The 27,335-nt window shown below is 35.0% G+C and overlaps 3 non-coding genes and 1 pseudogene across 3 annotated transcripts; 1 reads left to right on the top strand and 3 right to left on the bottom strand.

Moving 5' to 3' along the window:
• Positions 1-640: 640 nt before the first annotated feature.
• On the bottom strand, positions 641-801 carry LOC127109298 (U1 spliceosomal RNA). Its single transcript, XR_007796619.1, has one exon. It is a non-coding gene; the product is annotated as a U1 spliceosomal RNA (small nuclear RNA).
• A 9,699-nt stretch (positions 802-10,500) lies between these two features.
• On the top strand, positions 10,501-27,070 carry LOC127102289 (protein MET1, chloroplastic-like; annotated as a pseudogene).
• On the bottom strand, positions 19,795-19,955 carry LOC127109103 (U1 spliceosomal RNA). Its single transcript, XR_007796536.1, has one exon. It is a non-coding gene; the product is annotated as a U1 spliceosomal RNA (small nuclear RNA).
• Positions 21,083-21,278, bottom strand: LOC127109717 (U2 spliceosomal RNA). Its single transcript, XR_007796985.1, has one exon. It is a non-coding gene; the product is annotated as a U2 spliceosomal RNA (small nuclear RNA).
• Positions 27,071-27,335: the final 265 nt, after the last annotated feature.

The following is a 27,335-nucleotide window of genomic DNA, read 5'->3' as shown; positions in this document are numbered from 1 at the left end:
TTTTTAGTTGCTACATTTAAGATACTCCTCTTATTTTCTATCTATAAAATAAATTTTCATCATAGTTTATTTAAGAGAAACAAATTTTCTATCATAATTACATCAATAACTCATTCTCATCACTTCCATTTACCTACTTGACAGCATCACACATAACGTATATATCAATTGCAAATGAAGTGTGTAAATAAAACACCGACGGTCATAGAATGACATCATTTAGTTCTTTATTTGCTACGAAAGCCATAACACTTTTAGCCTCTGCTTATGGAAAACATGCTTGTTTATAGATGGATTGGATCTAATTGCTCCTGAATTAGTAGAGGGTGGATCTAATTTTATAAAGAAGAGAGTGAAATGGTTTCTTAGGCCTCTGTTAGACAGAGCCTTTGGACCACCTCTCCACCCTTCTTTTTATCCATATGAAAATATTATCAAGTACTTGCATTTTATTTGATTCCTTATGTTGGTCATACTCAATATTATAGTGAAAATACAAGCAAATACATACAATAACAATCTTCTAAACCAATAAGCAATATTATGGTGAAAATACAAGCAAATACATACAATAACAATCTTCTAAACTAGCAAGTTCAGGAAATCAACAAAAATTCCTCAAAATTTGATATTAGAATAAGAGGTGGCCGCACGAACGCAGGCCCCCACAACAACAAATTATGATGTAGGCTCCACCACTTGGGTAGACCTTAGGATAGAACCCGTCCTAAGTGCAATGGAGGTCACTCTCCTAGGCCATGGTCCTTTATGATCAACCATTCACCACATCCAGGTAAGTACCTTGACATGAAGGTATTCATATTATGTTATACTCTTGCTTATCTCAATACCTTCAACCTTCTTTCGATGTGGGGCTCAACTACTGGTAGGAAATGTATTTCCCAACTTCTGTAAGATTGATCAACAAAAGGGTGCACGCTGGTACTGATTGTTGGTGGTGTATCTTGGAGCCGGAGACAGTAGAACACGTGCTGTTGTAGTGTAATAAGAGCATTTAGACTGTTGCTAAATAGGAACATTGGAGAGAAAATCAATCATATGTTAAATGCATTGTGAAAGGAGAAAAGGAGTATCTTTGAGTCTGTCTGGGAACAAAGCCAAAACTTGAAGAAGCAACAATACAAGTTATAATGTTGCTTGTTGATACTCTAAGTTAAATTTGGTATGCATTTCACTACTTTTTCATTAGTATTGTATTTATTTTGCGTATAAATTTTAAAATAGGTTTAATCCTTCTATATATGTTGGGAGTAATTCAGTCCAATAGTCCCTTTATATATGTATTATGACATCAGCCATAACATTTTTGAGTGTTATAACATTTAAGAAAGCATGTTCCAACTTAATACTACACCATTTTGAATCAATTTAAGTCCCACATTGGCTAGAAGATCACACAAGAAAGTGTTTATAAATGTCTGACATGCTAGTTGGTTCGCCGAGCTGAATAACGCAAGCTTGTGACCCATGTGGGGGCAACAATGTGACTGAACATGGCTAAGGCTTTGCAGGTTGGTCTGGTTGTTGCACCATGTTGGCTCGTCCGCTCCAAGTTGTGAGTTGACCCCCGAGACTTGTGCGAAGGCATGGGTCTTGTGGGTCTTAGACATGAGGGTACAATGTGAGGTTGGTTTCAAAGAGCAGCGAACACTTCCTACTCTTGACAGTGGAGGGATCACGAGTCGCTGCACCTCTGGCCCACAACACCTGGCGAGCCTAGCCCATTGAACCATCTCTTTTTTGCTAAAGTCATTTACAGATACAATAGAAAATCTATCTAGACATTTATATGACGCATGGAACACATTCCTCGAAGCTGATATTTGGGTCTCATTTGACTTTTCCTTGTACAACTCTTTGTAACTTGTTAAACTTGTTTATCAATGATTATGTTAAACTTGTTTATTTGGGTCTCATTATGTTAAAATTAATTATCAATGATTATGTTTGAATAATTGGAATACAACCACATTTTAGATCCATTGAAAAAATGAAAAGGGTAAAACTAGAAGTAGGTTTGGTGGGGTGTTCCCTATTGCAATATTTTTCAATATGAAATAGAAATTAAGTGCAATTTCTTCTCTAGAATTGTTATTTCACATACGTTATTATTGTGCATTTTTATGAAATATAGTTTGCATTTTCAACATATAATCCCATTGTCCATTACTTTTTTTATCGATGTGGAACTCAACTACCAGGAAGCAATGTATTTCTCACCCTCTTTACCGGTAGACAATTACTCGCCTGCTGAAAGTGTTCACCAATTTGTGTAAGATTAATAGACAAAAGGATGCAAACTTGGGATTGATTGTTGATGGTGTAAAGTGGAGTAGGAGACAACAGAGCATCTAGACTTCGTAATCGATCTATTATACAAGGTCGGATGTGAGATTTTATAATGCATGACTTTGTCAATTGTGTGATTTCATAATTACAAGAAATACAATCTCAAATGATTCTATTAAGTTTGATTTTAAATTGTATTTTGAATCTATAAATGTGGCATAAAAGTATTTTGACGTCTCTACAACATCGCATTGGTCGTATTTTCCTGCCATATACAATTTTTTGGCATAATCGTAACTGTAACCTCATTTTAAAAGCATGCTAGTAAGCCAACTATAATAAACAAATGGCGAATATGGAAGAACAATTTACAACATATTTATGGACTGAATCAAAATGTTTAGCTGGATTTAATTAATCTTTTCCTTTATTACTCATTTGCTGATTAAAAAAAGGAATTTTGGATTGATGGACATATCAGAAACAAAACATTTTCCATATGAATTGAAATTGTAATATAGATTAGGACTAAAGAATTAATGACATCTTACTGATTATCGTAATGTCCATTACTTTCCTGGATTCATTGTTGATGGAATTCTAAGTACGAGGAAGCATGAGAGAAGTTTGAGTGTGTCTGGGAACAAAGCCAAAACTTGAAGAAGCAACATCACAAGTTATAATGTTTCTTGTTGATACTCTAAGCTAAATTAGGTATGCATTTCACTACTTCTTCATTAGTATTGTATTTATTTTGCGTATAACTTTTAAAATAGATTTAATCCTTCTATAAATGTTATGAGTAATTCAGTCCAATAGTCCCTCTATATATGTATTCTGACATCAGCCACAACACTTTTGAGTGTTATAACATTTAAGAAAGCATGTTCCAACATAATACTACACCATTTTGAATCAATTTAAGTCCCACATTGGCTAGAAGATCACACAAGCAAGTGTTTATAAATGTCTGACATGCAAGTTAGCTCGTCGAGCTGAGTAACGCAAGCTTGTGACCCATGTGGGGGCAACAAGGTGATGGAAGATGGCTAAGGCTTTGCAGGTTGGTTTGGTTGTTGCACCATGTTGGCCCGTCCGCTCCAAGTTGAGAGTTGACCCCCGGGATTTGTGCGAAGGCATGGGGCTTGTGGGTCTTAGACAGGAGAGTACAGCGCGAGGCTAGTTTCACAGAGTAACAAACACTTCCTACTCTTGACAGCGGAGGGATCATGAGTCGCTGCACCTCTGGCCCACAACATCTGGCGAGCCTAGCCCATTGAACCATCTCTTTTTTGCTAAAGTGATTTACAGAGACAATAGAGAATCTATCTAGACATTGATATGACGCTTGGACAACATTCCTCGAAGCTGATATTTGGGTCTCATTTGCCTTTTCCTTGTACAACTCTTTGCAACTTGTTAAACTTGTTTATCAATGATTATGTTAAACTTGTTTATCTGGGTCTCATTATGTTAAACTTGTTTATCAATGATTATGTTGAATATTTGGAATACAAACACATTTTAGATCCATTGGAAAAATGAAAAGGGTAAAACTAGAACTAGGTTTGGTGGGGTGTTCCCTATTGCAATATTTTTCAATATGCAATAGAAATTAAATGCAATTTCTTCTCTAGAATTGTTATTTCACATACGTTATTATTGTGCATTTTTATGAAATTTAGTTTGCATTTGCAACACATAATTCCATTGTCCATTACCTTTTTTCCGATGTGGAACTTAACTACCAGGAAGCAATGTATTTCTCACCCTCTTTACCGGTAGGCAATTACCCGTCTGCTGAAATTGTTCACCAATTTGTGTAAGATTAATAGACAAAAGGGTGCAAACTTGGGATTGATTGTTGATGGTGTAAAGTGGAGTCGGAGATAGCAGAGCATCTAGACTTCGTAATCGAATCTATTATACAAGGTCGGATGTGAGATTTCATAATGCATGATTTTGTCAATGTTGTGATTTCATAATTGCAAGAAATAAAAATTCAAATGATTATATTAAGTGTGATTTTAAATTGAATTTTGAAGCTCTAAATGTGGCATAAAAGTATTTTGAGGTCTCTGCAACATCGCATTGGTCGTATTTTCCTGCCATATACAATTTTTCGGCATAACCGCAACTGTAACCTCATTATAAAGGGATGCTAGTAAGCCTTCATCGATGAATATTTGTATCTTTCTATGCAAGAATATTTATATTACTTTGAAAGAAACAATGTTTGAGAACTCATTCCTAAAGCTTCAATTAATCAAATGATTGAAACATGTTGGGTCTTTCACAACAAACAAGCTTGATGAAGATGGGATTTTTTATAGAAATAAAGTAACACTTGATGTGAAAGGATACAATCAATAAAAGGGTATAGATTTCGATAAAACATATGCTCATGTAACTCGGTTAAAGGCCATAAGGATGCTTATAGTTTATTACTGCGTCATAGTTTTAAACTATTCCAAATGGATGTAAAGAGTGTGTTCTTGAATGGTTACATCCAAGAGGAAATGTTGCTTGACTAACCTCTAGGTTTTATAAACTCAACCTTACTTGATCACGTCTTCAAGCTTAAAATGTTTTAAACAATTTGGAACAAGCTCCTAGAGTATGATATGATCGTCTAAGCAAGTTTTACTTGAAACAGGTTTTTGAGAAGATAAGTTGATAAAACTTTTTTTTATCAAAAAATCTGAGCATAAAATTGTCCTTGTTCAAATTTACGTAGATGATATTATATATGGTGCTACTAATGAATCCTTGTGCAAATATTTTTCCTAATATGATACCAAACGAGTTTGAGATGTCCATGATAGGGGAGCTTCGTTACTTCATATGACTTCATGTCCATCAATCAAAAGAAGGGAGATTCGTAAATCAAGCAAAGTGTTGTAAGGTACTTCTAATTAGGTTCGGTATGGAGAAGTCAAAGGCAAGTTATCCTCTGATGGCTACATAATGCAATATGGACAAAGGTAAAGGAGGAAAGCTAGTTGAAGAAAGCAGATACAGAGGTATGACCGATTATCTCCTTTATCTAACTACAATTTGCTCTGATATTATGTTTGTTGTTTGTCCGTGTGCATGTTTTCAAGAATCCATGAAAGAATCACACCTCTTTGTGATAAACGCATTATGACATATCTCGTTGGCACACACCACATGTGTTTATGGTACTCCAACGAGACAAACTATGTCTTAGTTGGATACTCTGACTTTAATTATGTTGGGTACAAATTAGATTAAAAGAGTACTAGTGGTACATGTCATTTACTTGACAACTCACTTATCTCATGGCATAGTAATAAACAAGCAAGTGTAGCGTTATCCACAATTAAGGCAGAATATGTGTTAGGCGAGAATATGGAGAAAACAACGATCTGGAGGGGGGGGGGGGGGGGGGGGGTAGACCTACCAATCAAAATGACTAGTTGAAAATTTGTTTGAAAAAGATTTTATTAGAGTTTGAAAAATAATTTTTTCTTGCGCGGCGGAAGCAAATTGCATGTAAAGTGATTATGCGTATTTATTCGTATATAGACATAACAACTTAATCAGTACATAATACAACAAAGAATGAATAAACAATGCGTTATATTGAATTGATGTTGAATTTACACAAGATGTGTAAAGAATACAAAATCAATACAAATGAGTGTCAATTCTAACAAAACATACACTTAATCAATTAATCGCTACCAAGGCAAAACCTAATGGTATGCAATTCTAGAAAATCGATGAAAGCAACCTAACATGTAATTTCTACGAAATTAAAATAGAGAGGGTGATAAAAGTGTAAGTCGAATTTATAGTGGTTCAACTACCATCCTCGCTAACTTAGTTCACTCTCCAATGGTTTCCCAGTTAAATTTTTTTGTCTTCCAATATAGTTTGTGCCAAATTACACGAGTTTTAGAACAATCACAACATCCAAATAATGCTGAAAATATAAAAAGCTTCTATCTAGAGCCCTTAACTTGTACATAGTATCTGGACTAAATTCCTACAAAATATTTATGCCAAATTCTCATACCCCAAAATTTGTCATACCCCCTCATTCAATTCGCTTGACTTATGGTTTTATTCATTTGCATACATTTGTCTATTTGATTATACATTTAGGTCATTCATTGACATTTGCATATTATAACAAATTTAGGTCAAATGTTCGGTAATAATGGATGTAATCAGTTCAAGTGGATTTTCAAGGCGGATATTATTTGATAATCATTCGAGTTTATTTCCCGTATTATTTATGGTGCAGATCATCTCTTTATTTGAGATTCATGGTTAGCTGGGAGATTGGACCAATGGCCACTTAATTCTAAGGTTTGTTTGGATTCAAAGAAAATGACAAAGTTAGAATACAAAGAAGATTTCATACAGTTATCGGAAATTTATGGCACAACACATATTTCTTGAGATACAAGTTAAAATAATGGATTACAAGGAAAAAGGGTAAAAAAATTATATCTTTTGGGTACATTTAACTTTTTGGTCAACTGTTGAGTTTTGGTCAACCGTCGACTATTGACTCGGTTTTGACTCCTGAATTTTTTTAGACCTATTCTACAAGAATTTGATCAAGGGATTCATCATCATTCATCACAAATGACTTGTGTCATGATTATGTCAACTGCTAAATTGCAACAAATTCTATACTTGTTTTTCAACATTTTCCAACATTGATCCATGCCCAAACAAATTCAGAATTTGATCCATGAATTTACACCATTCAAAAGTGTTTATTTTCAACATGTAATCAATTCCCAAAATCACTTAAAATAATGGAATGATTCACTAAAAATTCAATCCAAAAATGATAGAAAAATCAAGATAAAAGCATTCAAATTCAAGTTAATTACTAGATTATCTGCCTTACATCCTAACTTGGTACTTTTGCTAAACTTCAACACCACTGGTCTCTAACTACCACATTCATCACAATCATTCAATTATCCAATTAACCCTTAACTACCATAACTTTCAAACTAACACAAAACTTCCAAACAAACACAAATTCCAACTTCCATTTTCAATCCATTTTTCCTTCAATCCTAACCATTCTTGATAACTAATCCAATGGTTGAAATTAGCGATCCACAACTAAGTATTAAATTAATTTCTAACCATTGATAAAACTCTTACTTTGATCACAATATACATGTGATTATCCATTTACAAAACCTATATAAACATGTCATTTTTCACATTTTGGGGGTTAACTAACCTAACTTAGAAAATTCACAATTAACCATTATTCTTCCATCATTTTTTCTTCTTAAATTCTCTCTCAATTCATCTTCTCCCTCACTCTCACTAAAGTTAATATTCATCACCATTTAGAACTTCACATTGAAGTTCTAAAATGGTGGAACTTAGACACAATCTAATTTCTACATTATCATCAACAATCATCATCAACAATCATCACTTAAAATTTATCAAGTTTCATCAACAATTATCATCTAAAGTTTATCAAGTTTCATCAACAATCATCATCTAAAGCTCATCGACTCAAGCCTATTCATCAATATTCTACATTCAAGATTCATCTTCTACATTCATTCATCATCAAGAATAATTATCATAGTTTAGAAGTTAATTGGACTAAAGGAGCTTATTCTTGAAGTTTTTCGTATTTCTCTTCGATACTCTCATTTTCAATGATAACCAGAGCAAACCTCCGCTCTGTCGGTAATCATTTATCTCTTCCACACCCTTGCCATGAATTATTGGATATTTGCTGGTTGATTATCTAAGATATTATTTTGGAATTGCTTATTAGATAATCACTTATTTTTGCATGGAACGCATAAACTTGAAAGTAATGTTTTTTAATTCTTAGCCGTTAATTACATGTGAATATATCATTAGAAGCAATTTTTTGTCACGATTATGAATATGTGATTACTTTCTCACTAATCATTATAACGAATGTGAATCGATCGATTATTTATACACTTGTTTTTCACCTTTTCGGCTGATTCTTTAAAATTCATGGCTCATTTGTAAAATTTGATCGCATATTTGGATTCCTTGCGAACAATCGAGTATGGTGATATATAATTTACATGTTGTTTATTGGATTTAATAATTTTAGTGATTCAAATTCATAAATTTATGAACAATTGAAGAACAATGAGTAATAAACCCAGAATGCACAGTTGGCTGACACATGTCCTGGCCCTTTTTCCTTTTTCTCCACTTTTTTGAACAGCGTCGTGTGGCGCGCCTTGACTGGTTCAACGTGGGCATATAAGACAAACACATAAGAACAAAAATAAACTTGATCCAACGTCAAATATTTTTCTAAATCAAATTTAATTGAATGCAACGCGAGTGCTTGATCGAACGTCAAGTACCTCTTCCATTTAATTCACACAATTGTCATATTCAACCCCAAACACTTGATCCAACGTCAAGTCATTTTCAAAACTCTTTTTTGCAATAAACCGGATGAAAAAGGATGTGGTGTACGTACTTGTAAACATCATTTCTCAAGTGCTTGAGTCGTCGATCGTGCTTAGCTTGTGGTTCAATACTTGTTTTCCATTAAAAAACACTTAACAATAAACGAGTTTAAAGGAGTATGCCATTGAGAGTAAGAAGAATGTGTTCTTAAAGAAAAATAATGGAAAGAGGATGATGGTTAAGTGTATGGTTGGTTGCAAATTCTATATGAGATTAAGTAAAAGGGTTGGAAACCAATTCTAGCAAGTAGTTGGTATAGTTGATGATCGTACATGTCACATGACACCTAAAAATAAACAAGCAAAAACTGAATGGCTAGCCAAGAAATTTGCCCATATTTTAAGTCACAATCCTGGCATGAAACCTCTTAGACTACAAGATGAAGCAATGGATAGATGGGAGCTAAATGGTCCTCTTACCAAGCATATAGAACTAAAAGAAAAGTAATAAAATTGATACATGGGGCTGGTAGGGATCAATTCACTCATCCAAGGAGTTATGCACAAGAATTATTAAACTCAAATCAAAATAGTATTGATGTGATCCAATACTCTATTTCTAGTAATGGTCATGTATTTGAAAGGATTTACACTTGTTTGGAAGCATGTAAAGCTGGGTTATAGGCTTGTTTCTTGAAAGGAGATTATGGGAGTCAGTTAATGACAACTATAGGAAGGGATGAAAATAATCAAATATTTCCATTTGTTTATGATGTTCTAGAGGATGAAACTGAAAATTCCTAAGAATGGTTCATTAACCTTCTTATTGAAGACTTGTAAGTATTCAATCGAAAAGCATATCCATTCATATCTGATTAGCAAAAGGTAAAATGCACTGTCCTTTCATATTTGTGAATTGCATTGTCTTTTTCATGTTTATGCAGTATACATTATACTTTCATATTTGTCTATTATATTATAGGGACTAGTCCCAACAGTTCAAGGTATTAATGAGAATGTTGAGCAAAGGCTATGTGTGAAACACCTATATTGAAATTGGAAAAGGAAGTACCCTGACATAGACTTTTGTGAGGTCTTTAAAAAATATGAGTAGTATTCTTTGAACACCAAAAATTTGACATTATATATCAATCGTATACTAAAGTCTCTATCTTTCTCATACTTTTTTATCTCATACATTTGCAGGAATTTTAAAAATACATTAATACACCATAAATTTACAAAGGTACACCTTTTAACACTCAAATTTAAGTGTACAAATATCATTTCTCAAAATAATACACATTGGTAAATTGAAAATTTTCCTATATTTACCAGCGTCCAAACAGGCACTCTGCTTTTTTTATTGCTTTCTCATCAGTACTACTAGCGTATCATCATCTTCAACTTAGTTTTTTTAATTGAACGCTTAGGGTTTGTTTTATTTATTGAAGTTTACCTACTAGAATAAGACATGTCAGAAACTAAACATTTCCCATATGAAATTCTAATCTAGGTTAGGACTAAAGAATTAATCGCATTTTATTCATAATTTTTATGTCCATTACTTTCCTATATTCAATGTTGATGGAATGCTAAGTGAAGCTTTGATTCTATTTTAATAACAAATCCAGAAGTTGTAGAAGCAACATTCACAAGTTATAATGTTGTTTGTTGATACTCTAAACTAAATCGGGTATGCATTTCACTACTTCATCAAATTGAATCATTTTGGATCATTTTACGGAGGCTATGATAAAACTTTCAGATGCAAAGATGTCTAAGGAAAAAAGAATTAATAGAACGTCGGGAAAATGATTTGAGAGAAGGCTTACAATTTTACAAGTGAAACTAACAGACTCAATTGTTTTCGGTGTCCTTTTTTCGTGTTTCTAAACAGTTTTCCTTCTTTTATCTTGCCCTTGACATTTCTAAATGACAGTATTCTTAAAATCTGCAATAGAGATTAAGTGCAATCTCTTCTATGGAATTGTGATTTGACATTTGTCATTATTGTGCATTTTGTGAAATTTAGTTTGCATTTGCAACATAATCTCACCGTCAATTACTTTCCTAAATTAAATGCAGAAGGCTTGCTAAATACGAGGAAGCATTAGAGAAACTTGAGTTTGTTTGAATAACAACGCCCATGACAAAGCAGTAATGGCAAGGTATATATATGTTTGTTCACTTTACATGCATTTGGATCATTTTTTAGTGTATTTAGTTTGTGTATAATTTGGAGGTATTATAACATTAACCGCAACATTTTTTAGTTGCTACATTTAAGATACCCCATGTTCCAATAATAAAATGTGAAGAATAAAAGAGAACGTAAACTTTACACTTAAAAGACCAAATGGCAAGTGTGTGAACCATTGACTCACACGCTTAGACAAAAGGCCGAGAAAGTTATGAGTTAAAATAATTGCTTGTTGTGTGTTTTATATCTGACTTATGTTATGTTTCTTCCTTCACTAACCGAAGTGGGACTCTTAAGCAGGACCTTTCTGTAACACCCTTCTAAAATACCCCAAATATTCAATAAAAACAACAAATATATATATCAGAGTAATAATGCACCAAGGGTGTCACACAACTACTTCACACCATAATAACTGTCATGCTCTTTATTTAATCAAAATAAACATTTTCTTGCATAATTCGCAGCGGATAGAAATCGAATCAACCATTCAAAACATATAACATATTACAGGTAAAAAGGTTCAACAACCAACTATAAAACAATTAAAACATCCCGTCCCGATGTTACATCTATCAGAGCATGACCCACTTAGGAGACTACACTAGACTCCAAGCATAAGCTTCTATCAACTCATTGCTCGTCACCTGAAAAATAGTTGTAAGGGTGAGTTCTTCAATCGATATAACAAGCATTATAAATCATCATGTAATGCTAAGTAATTTAACACGTTTCATCACCCAAATCAGATTACACATTCAGTAACAGCACATCAACTTCAATATCATACTCAATAACAACATAAATTGCAACTCAAATGAGACTCGACTCGTCATGCATGTGGTACTAATCGGAGTAAAACTCCCAACTTAGAATCATTGCCATTTTAGTGGGCATCAAGGCATAAGCCTTCAACTTTCAACTTAAAATTTTGCCAATCCAGGCCAACGTGGTGTGAGCAAAGCTCCGACTTAATGCATATGAAATGTACATGGCATACACGACTTTACAATTCCGACAACATAATAATAATATCAACACAACAAGGTTTTCAACATAATCAACTTATAATCAACTTTGGCTCATCAAGCCTACAACTCAGTATTTTCAACAACTTTAACACAACTTAACAACGTAATTGTATCAACACTTCACAACATAAATCCAACAAAATTACTCATCACAATTAACTATAATAAGCCAATCACCAATTAGGTTCACAACGTTAAAATATCAATTTTTCTAATTTTCAACAGTGTTAACCGGTTAACGCCCTGGGTTAACCGGTTAACGCAGGACAAAAATACATTTTCTGGCAAAACGCAATAGTGTTAACCGGTTAACGCCCTGGGTTAACCGGTTAATGCAGGCAAATCAGCACAGTTCCACAAAATATAACAGTGTTAACCGGTTAACGCCCTGGGTTAACCGGTTAACGCAGACCAAACAGCAGTTCCTGCGCTAACACAAGGCAGAATGCAGAGTTTTCCGCATTTTCCGCCGTTGGAGGACTTCCGGACCTCCGATTCAACTTCCGTAAAAAGCTACATTATCGGAAAATCACGACACATACAATTATCGATTCAATTTCAGTTTTTCTACAACTTATTCATCACAATTTTCTCAGCATTCTAAATCCCAATTAGGGTCAATTCAACGGCTATCACTACCCATGACATGTTAATCTATAAAACCCATTAAACGACGATAAACCCCCCTTACCTGAGTTAATCCGGCAAATCTTTGAGCTTTAAGCCTTTCCGTTCTTCAACCTCTGCTCTTGCTCTTCCCCTTTGCCCTTTTCCACTTTTCTATCGCTTCTCTGCTTTTTCACGTAAAACTCTTTACCAACAATGAAAACCCTTTTTCTTATTCCAACTTATATATTTTCCAAATTAATAATAATAATCCAATAATATTTCCAATTAATTAATTAAATTAATAAATATTATATTAATTCAAATTAAATAATTAGCCTTATTTTATCGGGGTGTTACAACTCTCCCCCACTAAAAGAGTTTTCGTCCTCGAAAACATACCTCAAGCAAATAACTCTGGATAAGACTCTTTCATCTGACTCTCCAGTTCCCAAGTCACATTGCCACCTGCTGGTCCTCCCCAAGCTACTTTCACTAAGGCAATCTCTTTACCCCGCAACTGCTTCAACTCTCGATCCTCAATCCTCATAGGCGATATTTCAACAGTCAGGTTATCTCTCACCTGTACATCATCTACTTGGATCACATGCGACGGATCATGAATGTACCTCCTTAACTGAGACACATGAAAAACCTCATGCAAATTCGCAAGTGACGGCGGTAAAGCGATACGATAGGCTACTTCTCCTATCCTCTCCAAAATCTGATAAGGACCAATAAATCGAGGTGTCAACTTCTTTGACTTCAAAGCTCGACCAACTCCAGTCATCGGAGTAACACGGAGAAACACATGATCTCCCTCTTGAAACTCAAGTGACTTCCTTCTCTTGTCATGATAACTCTTCTGACGACTCTGAGCAATTCTCATCTTCTCCTGAATCATCTTAATCTTTTCTGTAGTCTGTTGAACAATCTCCGGTCCAACCACAACACTCTCACCGGACTCATACCAACATAACGGTGTCCGACATCTCCTACCATACAAAGCTTCAAACGGCGCCATACCAATGCTCGAATGAAAACTATTGTTGTAGGTAAACTCAATCAAAGGTAAATAACAATCCCAAGCACCTCCTTTTTCCAAAACACAAGCTCTCAAAAGATCCTCTAGTGACTGAATCGTCCTCTCAGTCTGACCATCAGTCTGCGGATGATATGCAAAACTCAATCTCAGCTTAGTTCCCAAAGCCTTCTGCAAACCTTCCCAGAACTTCGACGTAAATCTAGGATCTCTGTCCGAAACAATACTCGACGGAATACCATGCAAACTTACAATTTTCTCAATATACAACTCAGCTAATTTCTCTAACGGATAGTCCATTCTGATCGGAATGAAATGAGCCGACTTTGTCAATCTGTCAACAATCGCCCAAATAGCTTCAAAATTCTTACTTGTTCTCGGTAACCCAGAAACAAAATCCATACTGATACTATCCCACTTCCACTCTGGAATAGCCAACGGTTGCATTAGCCCAGACGGCTTCTGATGCTCAATCTTTGACTTCTGACAAGTCAAACAGGAATAAACAAAACTCGCAATTTCTCTTTTCATTCCCGGCCACCAAAATAACTTTTTCAAATCATGATACATCTTCGTAGCTCCAGGATGAATACTCAGGCCACTACGATGTCCTTCTTCAAGAATGCTCTTCTTAAGTTCAATAACATCCGGAATACACACCCGATTACCAAATTTCAAAACATCATTCTCATCAACTCTGAATTCACCACCTTGACCCTGATTCACCAGAGTCAATTTATCAACCAAAAGCACATCGGATTTCTGACCCTCTCTGATCTCATCAAGAATACCACTTGTTAACTTCAACATTCCCAATTTAACACTATTGTGAGTACTCTCACACACCAAACTCAAGTCTCTAAACTGCTCAATTAAATCCAATTCCTTAACCATTAGCATAGACATATGTAATGATTTCCGACTCAATGCATCAGCCACTACGTTTGCTTTACCCGGATGGTAATTCAAACCAAAGTCATAGTCCTTCAGAAACTCTAACCATCTTCTCTGTCTCATATTCAGCTCTTTCTGATCAAACAAATACTTTAAACTTTTATGGTCACTGAAAACCTCAAATCTTGACCCGTACAAGTAATGCCTCCATAACTTCAGAACAAACACCACAGCCGCCAACTCTAAATCGTGCGTCGGATAGTTCCTCTCATGAACCCTCAGCTGTCTTGAAGCATAAGCTATAACCTGCTTATTCTGCATCAACACGCCACCCAAACCCAACAATGAAGCATCACAGTAAACCTCAAATGGTTCCGACGAACTCGGTAATATCAGAATAGGAGCAGTGGTTAACCTTCTCTTTAACTCTTGGAAACCTTCTTCACATTTCGAGTCCCAAACAAACGCTTGCCCCTTTCTAGTCAACATCGTCAATGGTAACGCCAACTTAGAAAATCCCTCAATGAACTTCCTATAATAACCAGCCAAACCAAGGAAACTTCGAATCTCAGCAACAGACTTCGGAGCTTCCCACTTAGATACCGCTTCTATCTTAGAAGGATCAACAGCAACGCCACCTCTTGAAATCACATGACCAAGAAAACTAACCTCTTCTAACCAAAATTCACACTTGGATAGTTTAGCAAATAACTTCTTTTCTCGTAGAATTTCTAAAACCACTCTCAAATGCTCAACATGCTCTTCTTCAGACTTCGAATACACCAAAATATCATCAATAAACACCACAACAAACTTGTCTAGGTACGGATGGAAAATCCTATTCATATACTCCATAAATACTCCAGGTGCATTAGTCACACCAAAAGGCATTACAGAATACTCATAATGTCCATACCTTGTTCCGAAAGCAGTCTTCTGAATATCCTCGGTTTTCACACGGATCTGATGATACCCAGATCTCAAATCTATTTTGCTGAACACACTAGCACCAACCAACTGATCCATCAAATCATCAATCCTCGGCAAAGGATACCGATTCTTGATCGTCACTTTATTCAGTTGTCTGTAGTCCACACACAACCTCATAGTACCTTCTTTCTTCTTAACCAATAGCACTGGTGCACCCCACGGTGACACACTCGGACGAACAAATTTCTTATCCAACAGATCTTCCAACTGACTCTTCAATTCAGTTAACTCAACAGCAGACATACGGTACGGAGCCATCGATATCGGCCTAGTACCAGGTACCAAATCAATCGAGAACTCCACTTCACGCTCTGGCGGTAATTCATTCACCTCTTCCGGAAACACATCAGGAAAATCACACACCACGGCTAGATCGCCAATCACCAGTTTATCTTTAGCCTCCAAAGTCGCTAACAACATAAACAACTCTGCCCCATCAGCTACTTCCTCATTCACTTGCCTTGCTGATAGAAACAAACTCTTTCCCTCCTCAATCTCCGGAAAGACCACCGTCTTATCAAAACAATTGATAGAAACTCGGTTAAACACCAACCAGTTCATACCCAGAATAACATCAATCTGCACTAGTGGAAGACACACTAGGTCCATCCCAAAGTCTCTACCAAAAATACTCAAAGGACAATTTAAACAAACCGAAGTAGTAGTCACTGAACCCTTCGCAGGAGTATCAATTACCATACTACCAAACATCTCAGATATCTCTAACTTAAGTTTCACAGCACAATCCAAAGATATAAAGGAATGAGTCGCACCTGTGTCAATAATAGCTACAAGAGGAAAGCCATTAATATAACACGTACCTCGGATAAGTCTGTCCTCACTGGAGGTTTGAGTTCCGGTCAATGCGAACACCTTCCCAGTTTGAGATTTCTTTGGCTTCTGACACTGACTTCCAATATGCCCTTCTTCGCCATAATTAAAACAAATCATTTCCTTGTGCTTGCAATCAACTATTGCATGACCAGTCTTACCACAACGAAAACATCTCTTTACTTCAGCAGTGCATACATTACTCTTATGACCAGCCTGACCACATTTGAAGCAAACTATACCAGCAGGAGCACCTCCCCTATTAGTCCTCTGAGCCGGAGCAGCTCCTTGTTTCCCTTTTCCCACTGGGGCATCATACGGCTTGCCACGATTTTGCTGTTGCTTGCCCCTGCGGTCACTGACAATCTTGTAATGAGCATTATTGTCTTCTTCAAATATCCTGCAGCTATCAACCAATTCAGTAAAAATGCGTATCTTCTGATACCCAACAGCCTTCTTAATTTCAGAGCGCAGTCCATTTTCAAACTTGATGCACTTTGAAAATTCAGCACCAGCACCAGTGTAATGAGGATAAAATTTGGACAGCTCCACAAATTTCGTAGCATAATCAGTGACAGACATGTTTCCTTGCTTCAGCTCAAGGAACTCAATTTCCTTCTTACCACGGACATCTTCCGGATAATACTTTCTCATGAATTCCCTACGGAATACATCCCAAGTAACAACTTCACCTGCCACGGTCAACCTCTCGTGAGTCTCTAGCCACCAGTCATCAGCTTCGACTGCTAGCATGTGAGTACCGTACCGAACCTTCTGAGCTGGAGTGCAATCCATAACACGGAAGATTCTCTCAATCTCTTTCAACCATCCCAAGGCTGCATCTGGATCATGCTTCCCTTTAAACACCGGCGGATTCTCTCTCTGAAAAGTCGCCAAGCTACGCGATCCAGCATCTCCACCAGCATTTGGCAAGTTCTGCACAGCTTGTGCCATCGCTTGCATTGCGGCAGCCATTGCAGCGTCATTCCTTCCAGCCATTTCAACTTAACAATACAACACAACTTAAAGTTAGATTAGTAACAATACACAATTGTTAGACAGCAACGACACGACAACTGGCCGGACAGACCGACCTGCTCTGATACCACTAATGTAACACCCTTCTAAAATACCCCAAATATTCAATAAAAACAACAAATATATATATCAGAGTAATAATGCACCAAGGGTGTCACACAACTACTTCACACCATAATAACTGTCATGCTCTTTATTTAATCAAAATAAACATTTTCTTGCATAATTCGCAGCGGATAGAAATCGAATCAACCATTCAAAACATATAACATATTACAGGTAAAAAGGTTCAACAACCAACTATAAAACAATTAAAACATCCCGTCCCGATGTTACATCTATCAGAGCATGACCCACTTAGGAGACTACACTAGACTCCAAGCATAAGCTTCTATCAACTCATTGCTCGTCACCTGAAAAATAGTTGTAAGGGTGAGTTCTTCAATCGATATAACAAGCATTATAAATCATCATGTAATGCTAAGTAATTTAACACGTTTCATCACCCAAATCAGATTACACATTCAGTAACAGCACATCAACTTCAATATCATACTCAATAACAACATAAATTGCAACTCAAATGAGACTCGACTCGTCATGCATGTGGTACCAATCGGAGTAAAACTCCCAACTTAGAATCATTGCCATTTTAGTGGGCATCAAGGCATAAGCCTTCAACTTTCAACTTAAAATTTTGCCAATCCAGGCCAACGTGGTGTGAGCAAAGCTCCGACTTAATGCATATGAAATGTACATGGCATACACGACTTTACAATTCCGACAACATAATAATAATATCAACACAACAAGGTTTTCAACATAATCAACTTATAATAAACTTTGGCTCATCAAGCCTACAACTCAGTATTTTCAACAACTTTAACACAACTTAACAACGTAATTGTATCAACACTTCACAACATAAATCCAACAAAATTACTCATCACAATTAACTATAATAAGCCAATCACCAATTAGGTTCACAACGTTAAAATATCAATTTTTCTAATTTTCTACAGTGTTAACCGGTTAACGCCCTGGGTTAACCGGTTAACGCAGGACAACAATACATTTTCTGGCAAAACGCAACAGTGTTAACCGGTTAACGCCCAGGGTTAACCGGTTAACGCAGGCAAATCAGCACATTTCCACAAAATATAACAGTGTTAACCGGTTAACGCCCTGGGTTAACCGGTTAACGCAGACCAAACAGCAGTTCCTGCGCTAACACAAGGCAGAATGCAGAGTTTTCCGCATTTTCCGCCGTTGGAGGACTTCCGGACCTCCGATTCAACTTCTGTAAAAAGCTACATTATCGGAAAATCACGACACATACAATTATCGATTCAATTTCAGTTTTTCTACAACTTATTCATCACAATTTTCTCAGCATTCTAAATCCCAATTAGGGTCAATTCAACGGCTATCACTACCCATGACATGTTAATCTATAAAACCCATTAAACGACGATAAACCCCCTTACCTGAGTTAATCCGGCAAATCTTTGAGCTTTAAGCCTTTCCGTTCTTCAACCTCTGCTCTTGCTCTTCCCCTTTGCCCTTTTCCACTTTTCTATCGCTTCTCTGCTTTTTCACGTAAAACTCTTTACCAACAATGAAAACCCTTTTTCTTATTCCAACTTATATATTTTCCAAATTAATAATAATAATCCAATAATATTTCCAATTAATTAATTAAATTAATAAATATTATATTAATTCAAATTAAATAATTAGCCTTATTTTATCGGGGTGTTACACTTTCCACGGCTATAGATTTTAGATTCTATTCTATCACACCCCTCTTATTTTCTATCTATAACACAAATTTTCATCATAGTTTATTTAAGAAAAACAAACTTTCTATCATAATTACATCAATAACTCATTCTCATCACTTCCATTTACCTACCTGACAGCATCACAGATAATGTATATATCAATTGCAAATGAAGTGTGTAAATAAAACACCGACAGTCATAGAATGACATCATTTAGTTCTTTATTTGCTACGAAAGCCATAACACTTTCACCCTCCGCTTATGGAAAACATGCTTGTTTATAGATGGATTGGATCTAATTGCTCCTGAATTAGTAGAGGGTGGATCTAATTTCATAAAGAAGAGAGTGAAATGGTTTCTTAGACCACCTCTCCACCCTTCTTTTTATCCATATGAAAATATTTCCTTATGTTGGTCATACTCAATATTATGGTGAAAATACAAGCAAATACATATAATAACAAGCTTCTAAACCAGTAAGCAATATTATGGTGAAAATACAAGCAAATACATACAATAACAAGCTTCTAAACCAGTAAGCAATGTTATGGTGAAAATACAAGCAAATACATACAATAACAATCTTCTAAACCAGTAAGCTCAAGAAATCAAGAAAACTCCTCAAAATTTGATATTAGAATTGGAGGGGGCCGCGCGAACGCAGGCCCCCACGGCAACAAATTATGATGTAGGTTCCACCACTTGGGTAGACCTTAGGATAGCACCCCTCCTAAGTGCAATGGAGATCACTCTCCTAGGCCATGGTCCTTCATGATCAACCATTGACCCCATCCAGGTAAGTACCTTGACTTGAAGGTATTCATATTATGTTATACTCTTACTTATCTCAATACCTTCCACCTTCTTTCGATGTGGGACTCAATTACTGGTAGGAAATCAGTTAGTGAAAACCATTTTTTATATAAAAATAATAGCTTTTGTTATGGCAGAACAACCAAAATTATTGCAGCTTTAATTAACCAAAGTATGATTTCTTTATTTAACGCACGCAGAATAACAACTTCATTGGTAAACTATGTTATTGAGCAGGTTTGTATCTCTCAGTTTTGAAGGGGAGTTTTAGAGTTCTAAGTATGAGATCCATAAGACTTGTATCTCTTGTACTTACATGACTTTTTAACTATAGTCATTGCTAATGGTTAATAGTCCCATTAGTCATTGCTACTGACATTCTCTGTAACTAAAGTATCTCATGTTTTATTTACGCAATCATTATTTGTGACATTTTATTATAAGCATTTGCGGATTCAAACCCATATAGTCAGGAAATCCCTTATCTGCCACAGTCATACGATCTAGATTGTCGAATTAATTAAGATCAGATGAGCAGTGACTCTCATTTATAGTAAGGAAATCCCTTATCTGCCACAGTCATACGATCTAGATTGTCGAATTAATTAAGATCGGATGAGCAGTGACTCTCATTTTCTACCGATTGCTTGCAGCATCAAAATTAAATAAATAATAACTCTTGGGTGTAAAGTCTTTCTTAAGAGGGAAAAAAGAAATCAGTTAGTGATTAAACATCAAGACATTGACATTTACATCTGAGAGCAAGTTCTGCCATTGTTTAAAAAATATTGACAATAAAAACTACATTTTTTATTAGTTTGATGACTTATAATGTTTCTTGTACCGTGCTGACAAATATTTTAGTATGGAAAGATGTTTACAAGACCCATTTTCAAATATTTCATTTATCATATGGCTACAGGAAAACATACAGTTTAGATGATTAAGGAATTGGTTGTGAAAAACACTTGAATTGCTCCACTTATATGCTTATAGACCTAGGAATATAACATTCTTGGAATCATACCCTTGTAGCCAATTTTATCCTATAGATCTGCAGAAGTAAACATAACTTATTTATTGATCAATTTAAAGGAAATAAATTTGAACTAGGTTTGGTGGGGTGTGCCTGGCTATTGCAATAGTGCAACACAAAAGCGACACTTGAGAGACCCAATAGCAAGCTATTGAAGTGGACTCTCCCCTTCAAGAAATAAATTTAATATCGTGTGAACCATTGGCCCGCATATCAGATATTAAACTGATAAGAACAGATACTACACTTGATCTTAGCCAAAAGGCCGAGAAAGGTATGAGTTGAAATGTATGCTAGTTGTGCATTTTATATCAGATATTTGTTACGTTTCTTACTTCATTAACCGAGGTGGGACTCTTATGCAGCATCTTCTATTTGAAACATATAAACTGTTTTGATAAGATATCTTGAAACCATCACTTGTTGAACTCATGGAATCAGATTCAAATGTAACTCTCCTGCCTCCTTCATGCTGTTCTGTCATAAATAAATTAAAAATAACAATTTCAACATTTATCTTGATCAATTATTTTACAAGAGTTTAAGAAAATGACAACTTGGTATCGCTTTGTGATCAATACTAACATAAAGTTAATTTTTTAAGGTCACACATACTGAGGTGGCTGCCATGTCCTTGATTTTTTTGGCCTACCATGTATATTTAGTAGTGCATCATTAGTTGGAAGCCAAATTCATTTTAGCCAGCAAATTGTTTACATCTAATAGTTCCAATATAAGCTCCCACGATGTTATCAGTTTCAATTATAGTCAACTATTTTTAAGAATGCATGCTAACTATTTAAAAGAATGTCTTCATTCTGTTTCAGAAGTTTTTCAATAACATTCTTGCTGATAACAAATATTAACTATCTTAAAAAACCCGGCTTGTTTATAGAATAAGGATTGGAAGAAAAAAACATAAAGATAACTCCAAAGTAAATATACCTTATTGAAAATACTCCAAAGTCCATAGTATCTTTACATTTGATGAGGAATTGAAGTATATGGTTCTTAACTTTGATATTAACTAGAATCATAGATGGATCTGACTATTAAGAAAAGTGATCAAGAAATCAAGAAATTCTTCCTCAAAACTTCTTTTCAGTTGATTTTGACACGCTCTCCATCATAGCTTTAAAAATAGCTAATAGTTTAGATAATAACTGTTTCATTTTTGTTTATTTTTTGTTTCAGTTATAAACTCAATCAAAACATATGTGATGTTTGATTTTCTCCAATAAGGTTCAAATGGATCATAGTCAAGGTGGTGGTTAAATTGTTCCACACAAGTCTCAAAACAGTTTTCTTACATGGTGACTTAGATTCATTAATCATACAAGCAAAATATCTTCCAAATCTAGATTTATTAACTGATGCAATTAGAAAATGTCTCATTATGGGAAATAGTTGCACACCACCTTTTGTAAAAGTCCTCAAAACACATTCAGGAAAAGATAAGATCATAACAAGTTATCCTTATGTATATATTTGTTTAGCTGGTGCAACTATAGCACAAACAAGAGTTATTCTGAAATGTGAAAACCTTTTAGGGATGAACATTTTGTTGTTCTTGTTGCTCATCCTGTATAAAAAGTCGAGTTTCTAGTAAAAGACAATGATATTCTTGGATTTGAACTTGTTGGAGTTGTGGAAACGCATTAATCGGATGACATGCTACAGAGATTGAACTTGAAGGTGGATAAAGGTTTCAACATAGCAAACGTTGGGAGGATATTTGTCACACTATTTTGGTCAACCGTCATGGTATCATATTTACATTAATTAGATTTTATAAAAAAAAGGCAAGTCTTAAGCAAATAATTTTTTTTAAAATAATACAAAAATATATCACAACGGTGTTTTTAGTCAACCGTGGTGATATCATTTTGATATTTTATAAAAAAAACGTCAGATTTTAAGTTATTAGAAATTTTAAAAAATAGAAAAAAATACCGCAATGGTTTGCTTAAATAAATGTGGTGATATCTCTCTCTTTGTTTAAATACAAATACAAATGAATTAGTAGGCGATGAGAGCCAGACTCATGAAACTTCAATTGATATCACCTCTGTTGTTTTAAAAAACCGTAGTAATAAATTATCATTTAATTAAAAAATAAAAAATTATATACGCGTTTGAATTTAGAGATATCACCACAGTTCTTTGAAGGATCATGATAATGGTGGCATCGTTGTATCTACTATTTGTAGTAGTGATCCCTTCCAGTCTTCTTTCTTTTATCTATAACTTGATCCTTTGAAGTCACTGCTTTTTCTTGAGAATCTTTTGTTCTTTTTTGTTTGATACCAAAATCTTTTGATAACAAATGTCATTTCTTCATCATCAGACTCTTCTTCAAAAGTTCATGCATGAGTTGCATCTTTGATTCCCAGATTTTAGAAGACTTGGTAGGTTGAGTAACAAATTTTAAAGCAAGAGACTTTGATTTCTTGGCAGGTTCATCTCAATTGTACTTCATCTCATGACTTTGGAGATTACTTATTTGGCTTTCAAGACTTATTGTGTTTACATATTTGGCTTCCTGAATGGTTATCACATTTGGTGTGTTTCTAACAGGAAGACTCCTAAGAATCTTCTTGATATGATCAGAAGTTGTATATCTCTTGTTCAGAACTTGAAGACTAGATACCAGAACTTAAAACCTTGAAAACATGGTTTCAATATCTTTATCTTTTTCCATTTTGAACATTTCATACTATTGGACCAAGAGGTTAACATTTGCCTCTTTTACTTGCTGGTTTCCTTCATATGTAACATATAAGGATTCAAATATGGTTTTAGAAGTAAATTTGTCAAAAATCTTGATGTATTTAGAATGGGGTAGAACATTTAACAAAATGCCTCTAACTCTGTGATGTTTCCTATAAGTCTTCTTTTGAGCATGTGTGAGACTTTTTATGTTAGTTACCATTCCTATTCAATTAACTAGAATATAAATGTCATCTTTAAGAATGTCCCACAACTAATCATCAAGACATATGATGTGAGTGTACGTCTTACTTTTCCACCATTCAAACTCTTTAGAGTCTCCACTAAAAGTTTGAGGTCTAGCTGTATAGTTATTCTTTTTAGAAGCATTATTATCATAGTTTACAATAGCAGTGTTTTTGGGACCAAAGGTTTCAGAAATATCAATCATGGTTTTTCTCTCAGGATCTTTTCTATATCACGGTTAAGTGTTTAAAGTACATACCATGCTCTGATGCCAACTGGATGTGAGAAAAACACAAGAAAGGGTGAGGGTTAAATTGTGTTAGGTTTTTCTTTCTTTTCTCAAAATTCTTTTATCAGATTTTGAGCATAAAATATAGAATCTGAATCAGAGTTAAGTCTTTAGCAGTGGATTAAAAAAATTCATAGGTATAAAGGAAAGAGAGAGAGAGAGAGAGAGAGAGAGAGAGAGAGAGAGAGAGAGAGAGAGAGAGAAAGCAATTATCTTATTTCCTCCTACAATTGAAAGTAGTCAAGTCCCCTTGCAACTCCAAGAGATTTCACTATAATCAAAACTGATTACAATTGCTCAAGCACAAAACCAAAGACTTCCAATGCTCAAACACACAAATAAGAGACTTCTAATGCCAAAACACACACAAGCAAGAGACTTCAGATGCTCAAGCACGCAAGCAAGAGACTTCAAATTCTCAAGCACACAAGCAAAACAATTCTTACAATCTAACTTATAAAGAAAATATTGTTTTTTTCTTACATTTGGTATACAATAAGAGGTATAAAAAAAATATACAACACACTAATACTCTTTTAGACTTAGGAATTTCTAGTGTATACAAGTGTTAAGAAATTATAAGTTAAACTTGCGCTTTTTGTTTGACAGAGTAATAACTCTTTTATTGTCAAATGGGTATTTATTTTTTTACAAAAGGAATTATATGTTGCATCCCAGTGTCTTCTGTAGATTTTTTCTTAAGTCTTCATGTGATCATAAGAAGACAAAATGTCCCTAGAGTCTGATAGTGACATATCAGAATCTCCTCGATCCTTGCATTGACTGGATCTTTAGAGTCTGGATCTTAAGAGGCTGACTCTTTAGAGTTTGGATTTTCAGAGGTCGACACCATTCAGAGTCAGAGTCAGAGTCTTCAGAGTCTAGTCTTCAGCTTCAGATCATTCAGAATCTGGATCTCTTACTTCTTTTTAAATATATATTCTCAGTACCATTACTAAGTTCTCTTTAGAAATTTTAGTACATTGTTCTTTAAATATTTTCTTATCATCAAAACCTTAAAGATATGCTACAAATCAATTTTATTTCAATAATATACCTCAGTGTCTTTACCCGTTTTATGTGCCTTCAAGCACAAATTTGAAAATTCATCATCTGAGATCGAACTAGAAGATGAAGAGGATCTCTCGTCTTCGTCTTCTAAAGTGATATGAGCCTATGACCTTTGGTATGATTACCATTTGTCTCTTAGGAGGATTTATCCTTCGTTTTGTTGCACTTGTTGAGACTGAGACATGTAGTGAGGTAATAACTTGAGTTTCTACATTCATAACATGTAACACTTTCTTCCTTTATGAATATATCATGCTCAAAGCAGGTAATTAGAGGCCTAATTTGGTGAAGGTTGGCTTAAGGTTGTATGATAAAGAAAGTGTCCTATGTGCATTAAATAGAGCCCTATATGATAAAAGCTTTAATTTTGAAGCATCCAGTTTGCCAAGAGTATATCTAGATTAGAATAAAAAATATTAATGTTCTCTTCCTGATAATCCTAATGTCCATTACTTTTTTGTTTAAATGCTGAAGGAATGCTAACCACGAGGAAGTTCTAGAGAAATTTGAATTAGTTTTGGGAACAAAGCTAGAGCCTTATGAAGCAGCAGTGGTAAGTTATAATGTTGCTTGTTGTTACTCTAAGCTAAACCAGGTATATATGTTTGTTCACTCTACAAATTGTATGAGATAGATCCTACTACTCTGTCATTCACTGATTTTGGGGAGTGCCGAGTATAAAGTGAGCCATTTAAAAAACCTTGACGACCACATCTTTTCAATGAGAAGTTTTATTACATGTTCCATCTTTAATAGTATATACTATACAAATTTATATCCATTAAGTCCCACATTGGCTAGAACATCACACAAACAAGTGTTTATAAATGTTTGACATGCTAGTTAGTTCGACGATCTGAGTAGCGCTAGCTTGTGATCCATGTGGGGGCACCAAGGTGATGGAACATGGCTAAAGATTAACAAGGTTGGTCTGGTGGTTGCGCCATGCTGGCCTTCCCACTCCAAGATGCGAGTTGACCCATGGGATTTGTGCTAAGGCACGGGTCATATGGGTCTTAGACAGGAGGGTATTGTAGCGTGAGGCTGGTTTCACAGAGTAACGAACACTTCTTACTCCTGAGAGTGGGGAGGGATCGCGGGCACCTCCTGCCCACAACACCTGGTGAGCCTAGCCCTGAACCATCTCTTTTTTGGTTCATGTTAGGGGTGCCAACCAGCAACCATCTCTTTTCTGGTTCATGTTAGGGGTGCCAGCCAGCAAGAAACAATATACTTCATTAATATTGATTATAGAAACTAAGAAAACACAACCAAGTTAATCTGTTGTGTTTTTTAAATAGGGTCCTCCTGACATTGTATGTATTAATCCTAATCATTATAAAAGTGATCAATTTCTAACAGATTCAAGTCGCACTTTCTACACTTGAAGATGCTAAATTCTGGTTTTTACAAATTTAAGGTGATAGTTATAACTCTACAAGTTACAGTATCATATTTGCTAACCTCTTTGAATATATATGACTTTAGTACTTTGAGATAAGTGATATCATATCATGCTCAAAAGACGCATTATAAGCTTTTCAAATAATCCATTTAGCTACTTTTAATAATGCATTATAAGCTTTTCAAATAATCGATTTAGCTACTTAAATGACTTTTCACCTATAGTCGTGACTAATGGCTAATACTCACATTCATTATAATGATGAGTAATCTCAACAATTTGAATATGACTTTGATACACATTTAGAGCAGGTAATTGGAGGGAGGCCTAATCCAGTGAAGATTGTATGATCAAGTTATTGCACATTACATTCGGTGTCATTTTGTATATATGAGCTTCAAAATTATTTTTTTTGAAAAGTAAAATAGTGTACTTTATGACTGAATCAAAAATTTCAACATCCAGTCTTGTTTTTGTTAGAAACAAAGGTTCATGTGTTCAGAAAATTCCAAAAAGTTCAATAAATTATGATTTGAAGATTTGTGATAAATATCATGGTCATATAAGAATGCTCTTTGGTTATAAATATGTAATGCTCTTGGTCATTATTGTTAT

Source organism: Lathyrus oleraceus, chromosome 7 (genome assembly GCF_024323335.1).
Source record: "Lathyrus oleraceus cultivar Zhongwan6 chromosome 7, CAAS_Psat_ZW6_1.0, whole genome shotgun sequence".
Classification (NCBI taxonomy): Eukaryota; Viridiplantae; Streptophyta; class Magnoliopsida; order Fabales; family Fabaceae; genus Lathyrus; species Lathyrus oleraceus.
This window is presented reverse-complemented; position numbering and strand designations above follow the sequence as displayed.